At 42.7% G+C, this 10,069-nt stretch overlaps 1 pseudogene; it reads right to left on the bottom strand.

The window, feature by feature from the left end:
- Window positions 1-6,678: 6,678 nt before the first annotated feature.
- Window positions 6,679-7,563, bottom strand: LOC114218753 (cytochrome b-c1 complex subunit Rieske, mitochondrial pseudogene; annotated as a pseudogene).
- Window positions 7,564-10,069: the final 2,506 nt, after the last annotated feature.

Raw genomic sequence — 10,069 nt, 5'->3', positions numbered from 1 at the left:
GTCCTATGAGATCAAACCAATGCATCAGCTCAGCCTTGCACTGGATTTCCCTTCTTCCCTGGGGCTAGCTCCCCAGTTCCTCTAATGACCAACTTGTTCCAGTTTGCTTGGGATTTCCCAGATTTTATCACTGAAAGTCTCATACCTTGAGAACCCCCTCAGTCCCCAGCAAACAGGGATGACTGATCACCCTACCGATTCCTCACGCCTGCACCATGGCTGTAGCCCTTCCAGGTAAGTCCCTGCCTCAGACTCTGTTTGCGGAGGGAACCCAGGCAATGATGATCCATTTGGGTCTTGTTGGGGTACCTGTCTGTCTCTGAGATCTGTTTCTAAGAAGGACATCAAGTTGCGACTGGCTAAGAACATCTGTAGAGCATTGGGAAGTGAAAAATTGCACTTTCTGTTTCCTGTTGTGGATTATTGTCTTGTGCTTTTTGCCAGATGTTCATGGGTATGAATCCAGACAATACTGGTAGAGTCTTATTTATGAGCCTGCCTGCAGTCAGAGCAGATGGAAGAGCTCTTGTGCTTCTGTCTCCTGGAATGAATGCTTGTAGTTTCTGGGTTAGAATTTTATCTGATTCGAAGCTGGAGTGTTTTCTTTCTGTTCAAATTATGGTCTAGCTAAGTGAATTTTCCCTGGAGGCTCAGAGCTGCAAAACTCTGGCCCAGAGAGGGTTGTTTTCCCCCAGAAACAGGGAACTACCGCCCCCTAGAGGATAAATGTGTGTTTGATGGTTCAGGGAGGCTCAGGGCCGCTGTTTTAATGAATGTATGCATGGTTTCTTATTAGGGAAAAAGATGCTAGCTAATAATTTTTAAAAGATTATTTATTTATTTATTTATTTATTTGATGGGGGAGGGGCAGAGAAAAAGGAGAGAGAGAGAATCCCTGGTAGACACCCCACTGAGAGTGGAGCCCCAGGCAGGGCCTCAGTCCCACCATGGGGAGATCAGGACCCCAGATCACCACCCCAGCGGAAACCAAGAGTCTGATGCTCAACAGGGTGAGCCACCCAGGTGCCCCTAGATTGCCTAATGATTTGAACATTTCTTCGGTTGTTTGAGATTTTCTACCCCATGTTAAAGCCCAGCTGAATTGCATTTGAATTGGTATGAAGTAAAGGATCAGGAGTAGGGAATCCAAGGGAATGGAACCCCAATAGATATTTCAGTTTGCTGGCTTCTGAAGGATTGGTCTGGACACACTATGGGTGACATGAAATGAGTTTGATATTAAAGAGTCTTTTGAATTAATTAGGCCTGCTCTGTAGAAAATACTTTGCAGAAAATACTTCCGTAATGTCTCTCAACCTCAGTGAATTTCTTATTTGTGTCGGTTTCAAGAGATCAGTGAGCACTAATATAAATCTCAGATAAAGGGATTCAGTGTCTCCCAGGGTGAAAAATTAAGAAATCAAGCCATACGTCCAATACTTTAAGTGTGCTGGCTTTTTGTGAAAAGCCCTCCAGGCTGAGAGAAAAATAAAAGAAAACCTTCCAAATCACAGAACACCATGTTTACAAGAAGACTTGAGCTGTAAATTGCACTCTGTAATTTATGTTAATACATTTAAATAGATTAAAGAAATTAGTCTTCAAAAGGATGAATCTTTTAATGGTTTTTTTCACTTAGAAAAAAATGACTTCCGGGGCGCCTGAGTGGTTCAGATGGTTAAGCACCTGCCTTTGGCTCAGGTCATGATCCCAGGTTCCTGGGATCGAGTCCCACATTGGGCTCTCTGCTCAGCGGGGAGCCTGTTTCTCTCTCTGCCTCTCTCTCTCTCTGTCTCTCATACCTCTTTCTCTCTCTGTCTCTCATGAATAAATAAAAATCTTAAAAAAAAAGTTTGAAAAAAATGACTTCCAGTGGAAAAAAATGAAACTACTCAATTGAGTATTAAAACCTTTGGGAAAAGGTAAATTTTACATTCTTAGAAGAATAAAACAAAATATGTGTAAATAACCTACAAAATAAACAAATACAAATTTAAGCACTATTGTTGTTTTCAAATCTAAGCCCTTCAAAATGTTTTTGGATAGGAAACGGGGAAAATCTAACTTTGGTTTAATAGCTTCATGGTCCCTGCTGAGTTATAAAGTAAATATGCAGATCAGGCCCAATGATATGCAAATTCACACCAGGCCAAAAATTAGCACTCACAAAGATTTTAAGAGACTCTTCAGTACTTAGACTTCTAATCAAGGTTCAGAGAATTCCGTTACTCTATAAAATAAATATAAGGAAGCCCTTGATCCCCTCTGCCAAGTGGTCTGCGTGCAACCAAGGCCCAGGTGCTTCCTCCCAAGGTCTGTGAATTATGGGACTTCCTTTTGCTCTTCTTGCACAAGTCACTACCACCCAGCTTATATTTTCCAGAAGACAAAGAAATTCAGTGTTCATTTGGAGTCTTCTGTTGGGAAACCCCCAAGCTCCCTCATTTTTCTCTCCAGAGTTCCCATTTTCTAAAGTAATCTGTCCCTTGTTTAATTATCTGGAGAATCTTACCAGCAAATGACAATGGGTACACAAATCACTAACATTGCTCATCAGCGTCTTAGTTTTGGACCCTTCAAGGGTATTTTGCCACTTACTTTATGTTGATGACCCACCTCTTTCCCACGTCAAGGGAAACAAGCTACTGGCCTGTCTGAGAGTTCCAGATCCACCCTGACAGACTTGTGATGCTTGTGATGCTTTGGGTGCTGGGAAATGCCAGGGTTAATCCCCTGGTGGCTGCATGTGGCCACAATTTGAGCTGATAATGGTAGACTGTTCAATGCTAGTGAGCAATCCCAGTTGCCTGTACATCCTGGAGAAGCTCATAAGTGTCTGGATGAGGGCTGGAGCCCTCCCTCCCCTGATTCAAATAAACACCTGAGCATTTTCTAACCTGTACACAAAGGGGCTCTGTGGGTGAGAAGTCTTCTACCTTCTGCACACAGACACATTAGCCAGTGTATCTCCTGAATGTTTCTCATTGTATGACTTTCTAAGGAAATATCTGAAACAATTCAGTTTGAATTCTAAGAGAAAAATGTTGCTTTCTGCTGAGTCGGTATGTGGTGTTTGAATTAGCCCAGCTTTCCCTACAGCATAAGCCAGGGGTATGTCTTCCAAGAACAGAAGGACATTTGCTGCCCACCTCAGGGGTGTGGACCAACTACTGATTCAGTTCCAGCAACTCTTACCCTCACCCTTGGGGAGTGTCTTCCGAATGTTGGTTTTCTTTGACCAAGAATCTTACCAGAATCCTAAATCACGGACTCTTGATCTGTGTGGGTCCCTGAGAATCCCTGTGTTAAGGAGGAAGAACATGTTCCGGATATGAATGTGCATTTCGTAAAATCCTTCTCAGTTTCAGAATTAATCATGAACAAGTGTAGCAGAAGCCCTCAGGGCCGGAGCAGGGCTGGGTGGAGCAGGTGAGGCTTTGGAATCAGCTGCTGTTTGTGATTTGGAATTGAGGGAGGAAAGAGAAAAGAAGAAAGCAACAGCCATCTAATCTTGCCTGTGTACATTCTTTATCAGATGGGGTTCTGTCTTACTCGTCCCCGAGGTATATTGCAACAATGTGCCTTTATCAAGGAGGAGTTTTACAGGCAAAGCTTTCAAATAAACAGATATAAAATGGAAAAATAAATAAATGCAAGGAAATTAAATGCTAATGTATGTGCCTTTAATATTCTCAGTCAAGGTAAACCCTTTGATAAAATAAATTATGTTGTGAATTGTAGCTAAAAGATGATATAGGTCTTCTTGATTTTACCACAGTAGGAAATGAAAATGCAAATGTAGTATTTTAGTTCCTGCAAGACTTTGAATTTAATTTTTTTAATTTCCCCCCAAAAGTTAAATTAAGTGGAAAGTACAAATTTCCCGATTATTATTACTTACACTAACATTTAAGAGTATGTAAATGTAAACACAAGTATTCAATGAAATTTAATTCTTTTAAAGAACCAGTATTTTAGGGACAGCTGGCTGGCTCAGGTGGAAGAATATGCAACTCTTGGAGGTGTGAGTTCGAGCCCCACGTTTGGTGTAGAGATTACTTAAATAAATAAAACTTAAAAAAAATAAAGAACCGGTATTTTATAAATTGTTTCCTATACTACTGGAACTTATATAATATTTACCCAGTTTAATGTGAATCTGTAGTTTTGTGAATTACTATAATTTTGTGAATTACCCAAATTATGTGAATCTAGTTTTCACTTAAAAGTGTATGTTTTGTTACCATATTTCCCTTACAAATCCTTATAATCAGCATGATTGATTAATGTTAACTTAGCTTATTTTCTAAAACCTGTAAATGATTTTGAATCACAGGTGATAAAATATTAAGTAGATTAATACATTACCATTGTTCATCTGGAGATTTGTAAAGAAATTAAAATCCAGAGACAGAGAAAATAAAGTATATGGTTATATAACCCCCAGGTGGATTTCTAACCTATGGATTATTTTCTATGTATAAATACATTTGGTCTTTGAAATATTCAAATTCAGAGGGCAAATTAATCGATGTATTGTAAACATTGCTTTGTAATATGATTGATATTCATTATGATTAAAAAAATAGATATTGTCATTTATGCATATCGTTTAACATGATTATATGTGCTTCTGTATTTAACCTGAGACACGGGCTTACATTTGAAGGGGATCAGGGTATGCCACCCCAAAACATACCACTTCGGCATAGGAATTATTTTGAGCTGAAAACATTTGAGTTCCTGGAATCCCTTATCTGCCTAAAAGCAGAGCCTCCCAGAACTCAATTGTCATAAATCCCGTCTTGGGAACGACTCTGTATAATCTTGGAGACTAGAAATTGGCACCATACCCAAACAGACATTGCCATGGGACTATCATGTCTCTCATCTATTCTCCAAAGTCTCATTTATCTTTCCAAAAAGTCATTTCTTTTCCCGTAAGTATCCTTGCTCTTTTTCCTCTTCATTTGCTAAGTTGGGTACATAAGCCCCAAATTCTAACCACCTGTTTGAGTTACTCATTGTTGAGTAACACATTGTGTATATGTGTTGTGTGTGTGTTACATGCATAAATATGCTCCGTTTTTTCTCTCATAAATCTGTCTTCTTTTGGTTTAATTCACATGCCTCATGAACTGACCATAAGAAGGTAGAGGAAAAGGAATTTTTTTGCCTTGCCTACACATTCAGGTGGCTTATTTAGGAAGTGATCCTAGAAAACAGAAGGGCAGGACCTAGAGGGTAGAAAGGAAAGGAACAAACCCAGCATAAGGGTACATAATGGAGTAGACCATTACTGTGGGCAACCGGGCCTTCATCCCGCTGGGGCCTTCTGAGGAGCTTTATGAAATGAGTCTCGGAATCGTCTAAGTGGGGGGACAAAAGCGAGACATTTTTATCCTCTGGTTCAGGTTCTCCGTTGGTGGAGGGTTGCCCCATGGCATTTTGACTAGCCCACGGTTCTGAGTTGCATGGGTATGAATGCAAAGTGGGTTCTCCCAGGCATTCTGTGCCTCTGCGTCAGAGAACCGAAAGGCAGGAAGGGAGAGGCAGTGCGCCCCTGAGGAGAGGTGTGGCAACAGGAGCCAGCAAGGAACTGGTCACAGCAGATGAGACTGGAAACTGCAAGCGAGGCTGAGAGAATGTGAGGTGGTACAGAAAAGGTGTTGCACGTAATACACATGCATACATATCAAGGCATATTAAAGTTAATGGTTATAAAAACCCTCATGAATAGTGACTGATTGCTCAGAGAAAAGAATGGCCTTGGGTTGTGCAGTCTGCTCTCAACATGAGGTAGAGAAATTTCTTCTCTATTTTCTGCTCAGGTAGCAAAACTTGTAGCTCCCTGCACTACTCTCACTTCTCAAAAGTCTGTTTGCATTTGTATCAGTTCTCACAATGCTTTTGAGTACTTCATGACTGAAGACAATTGTGGGAAAAAACCAACAGTCCCTCACTAATACAGGAACCAATATTTCTTACGGTGTTTTTGTTACCTTCTATGGCAATCATAAAATACTGTCTTTCTGATGGATAACAATGGACTGTCGCCATTCCTGTTCTCAGGCACATCGTTCTCATTTGTAATCAACTGACATCCTCAGCTTCTCTTTCAGATGTTGCCTTGCTCTAAGGGTGCATAGTCATCGCCTTTGGGGACAGACCACGGCGTCTTTTTGTCCAGACTGTCTTCAATGCTCCCTGAACCGTTGATTGGCAGCACCGAGTGTTTTCTCTTTCGCTTTGTACGCGTCACCCGAGGTATGGCGCTCACAAACACAAAGGGAATTCCAGGAACACTTAGCATGTTTGGAAGGCACCAGTTTTCAGAATCTGTCAACAGTATTGTAAGAACTACATGTGTTTTAAGACTGCAGTGTGGGAAAAACTGTCAAGATGAGGAGAGCGACTCAACCCCCCTTGGGAGGATGATAATACATTTTATTCCAGTTGCTTTTATTCAAGTGAAGTGTTGACCACGTGAATAGATTTTAGTAAATTTATGCACTTTTATTTATTTTTTTGAGGTTAAAAATGTTTAACAGTGGCTTTATTAGGTGAATGCTTGAAAGCATTCAACATTAAATTCAATTTACTTCACATTAATGTTTGCAAGTACATTATTAGCAATTCTTAAATATTTCAAATCAACTTAAGTATCGAAGACTTGCTTATAAGTCTTCTGAGGTAACAAGAAGACCAAAAGGAGCCTAGAACTTGAGTCCAGGTCTCTAACCAACAATCACCATATCGTCACCGGTGAACTCGTATGAGGGAACTTCAAGGTTGAGAGGTGCAGACCCCTTCCTGATCCTGCCAGAAGCATCATAGTGTGACCCATGGCAAGGGCAGTAATAACCACCAAAATCTCCTGCATTTGCAATGGGTACACAACCAAGATGAGTGCAAACACCTATCAGGATAACCCATTCAGGTTTCTTTACTCGATCTAAATCATGCTGAGGGTCCCTCAACTGGGACACTTCAACTGCAGCCTCCTGCTCAATTTCCTTCTTGGTTCTACGGTGCACAAACAGTGGTTTTCCTCTCTACTTGAAAGCCATGTTCTTGCCTTCTGGAATATCGGATAGCTTGATTTCGATTTTCGACATGGCCAGCACATCAGCAGAAGCACTCATGCTGGAAACAAACTGGGAGACGACATTCTTGGTAGCATATGCAACACCTATACTAGTTGTTGCAGTTATCAAATAGGAGAAACCTTTTCTAGCCTCACTGCTCTCTTTTGAAGACTTCGTACCATCTAACACCTCGGTGCGTTGATAGTCAGAGAAGTCAGGCACTCTGATGTCTGTGTGGGAATAACGAATGGAAGCTGGGACATTGAGGCCCACGGAGGCGGCCAAAGGCCAGCTCGCGGCCTGGCCACTCAGCGACTCCCGGCACAAGAAGGGCCGCTTCACGTCCAGCACTGGGGGGCTTCGGGGTGGCGGGCACCGAGGCCTGCACCAGGGGCCGCAGCGCGCCCACCACCCCGCGGGACGTGGCCGATAGGACAGACGCGAACGGGCCCGAACGGGAGGCCACCGACAACATGGCGACAGCTTCTCCAAACGCCGAGCTGGTCACAAATGTATGCACTTTTAAAGCAAGCCCAAGCACAAGAATTGATACTATGTCTGTTGGTGAAAGAATTCTAAAGGTTTTCTAAAGGGTGTTTTTGTTTTTTGGGGTTTTTTTTGGAGGAGGGGAGGGACACAGGGACAGGGAGAGGGAGAATCTTAAGCAGGCTCCAAACCCAGTGCAGAGCCCAACACGGGGCTTGATCTCACCATCCTGAGATCATGACCTGAGTTGGATGTTTAATCCACTGAGCCCCCCAGGTGCCCCCCTAAAGGTTTATCTTTAAGCGTGGATTACCCTTGCCTATGAGTAGATGCAAAGCCTATTGATTCGAGTGCCTTTATGGCTCGCGTTATCTGGAGTCAGGGAAAGTGGTGAAACTTCAAAATGGGGATTCAAAAGTAGATAAACTGGTCAGGGTTTAAGCAGAAACTGGACTAGAGTGGCCACATGCCCTTTCCATGGCTCTTATGAGCATGACATGTACTGCAAGGTGAAAACCAGGACTCTTCACACATGATCCATCATCGGTGGGAGGTGTGTACAGTTTCTGGTTACTCCCCCAAGGCCAGAGCATCTGTGGGCCAGACGATGTTGTGTCGATTCTTTTAAAGCACTAATGATGCGTATCTAAGTATCCTATTCCAAGTGCAACATACCAACTGACCTCCACAGACAGAGTAATGGCAAAGCTGTTGACTGAGATCACATAAGGTTTATCAAAGGAAGATGTCACTGGAACTTCATTGGAAAGGACCTTACCGAGCCTTGCTAAGTCCCCAAATGGCTGACGGGTGCTGAGGCTTTCAGTCTTAGATCCTGTGTTCTCACTGTAAGTAAATGTACCCCACCCATTTAATGATTTCTTGCTATGATCTCTGTTTTTCTCTTAAACACAGGGACCAATGCCTTGCTTGTCCCTTGGGACCCAGGGAGGGTATGACCACTTCTAGGAAATTCCCCGCGTTCCCAAAAAGAAACCTAGTTTAAAGATTTTTATTTATTTATTTGACAGAGAGAGATAGCAAGAGAGGAAGTACAAGCAGGGGGCGTGAGAGAGGGAGAAGCAGGCTTCCCGCGGAGCAGGGAGCCCGATATGGGGCTCGATCCCAGGACCCTGGGATCAGGACCTGAGCCGAAGGCAGATGCTTAACGACTGAGCCACCCAGGCGACCCAGAAACCTAGTTTAGAATGAAATTGGGATACAGCAGAGGAAACTCCGAAGCCCTAGCCCTCCTTGTCAGTTACAGACCCGACAGGTGGATCCTTCTTTACTATTCTAGCAAGAGCGGGGAAGTGTTCCTTCTTTCCCACTACCGTGCAGCCAATGAGAATCACAACTCAGCCAATGAAGAACCTCTATACTTCAAACTGCTAGTCTACACCAATGGGCTTTTTGTTTATAATAGCCATCCCAACATCCCCTTTCCTCTATAAAAGTTCATGTGTTGTTTGAAAGGGCGGTAGTCCCAAAATGACCTTTGAAGGCGGAATGCCGAAGGAAAAGGCCTACAGGTCCAGTTTGACGGGAAATAGTTTATTAAAGGGACTATTATGGACAGAAGCAAGACGTGTAGATCTGTGCAGCCCCATCTCCGGTAAGACCCACTTTTATAGCCTTAGAGGCTGGGAGGTACGTGCTAGTAGACCACCCAGGAGGAAATGTTTGAGTGTAGCTGTGCCATAGTTATATCTCCAGAGCAGATCAAGGACCTTATGGGCGTGGTTGGATAAAAAGAAAGAGTGTGTGTGTGTGTGTGTGTGTGTGTGTGTGTGTGTATGTGTGCGCGCGTGCGGGGGCTGGTGCTGTACTTAAGGCTTCGGGTCCCAGTGCAGTCATCGAGGCAGATTTGTCCAAGATGGCGTTAGTCTGGTTCACAGCGTTCCTTTCCTTTGTTCTGCAGACTTTCCAATGGTTTTGCCGTAGCTTGCTTGTCCCTGATTGCAGTTCTCCGCTAGACCTGAATAAACCCATTTTTGCTTGCAAAATAACTGACATCTTTATTTTTAAGGTTAACACAGAGCAGCAGCCTCCTTTTCTACTCCAACCCTGACCTTAATTGCATATCTATGTGGAAAACAATGAAATTTGACTTCTTCATCCATACTCCAGAATCAATTTCAGGTGGGTTGGTGATCTGTCGGTGACAACAAGTCTCCTAGAAGATAATGTAGGGAAGGAAAAATTCTTCTCTATCCTTCAGGATCTTCCAGCTGGACTAAGAATTAAATTTACCTGAGACAGATTAACAGGAAAAAATAAACAGTTTTGTTACATGCACACAGAGGCCCTAAAGAAATGACTGAGGCAGGCAGTTTTTATACTTTATAGACAAAGACACAATAAATTTGTGAGGAATTGACAGGATAAAGAAAACAGATGTTTGGAAGCATGAATTAATGAGGAATTCTAAGCGGAATTTGGGCTGAAGTTGTATTTTAGAAAAAAGTCACACGGTTTGCTTCTACAGCTTTCCC

Source organism: Eumetopias jubatus, unplaced genomic scaffold (assembly GCF_037043125.1).
Source record: "Eumetopias jubatus isolate StellerSeaLion01/CBP00866 unplaced genomic scaffold, mEumJub1_p1.0 scaffold_13, whole genome shotgun sequence".
NCBI classification, from domain to species: Eukaryota; Metazoa; Chordata; class Mammalia; order Carnivora; family Otariidae; genus Eumetopias; species Eumetopias jubatus.
Note: the sequence above shows the minus strand (reverse complement) of the source record. Positions and strands in the feature narration are given on the sequence as shown.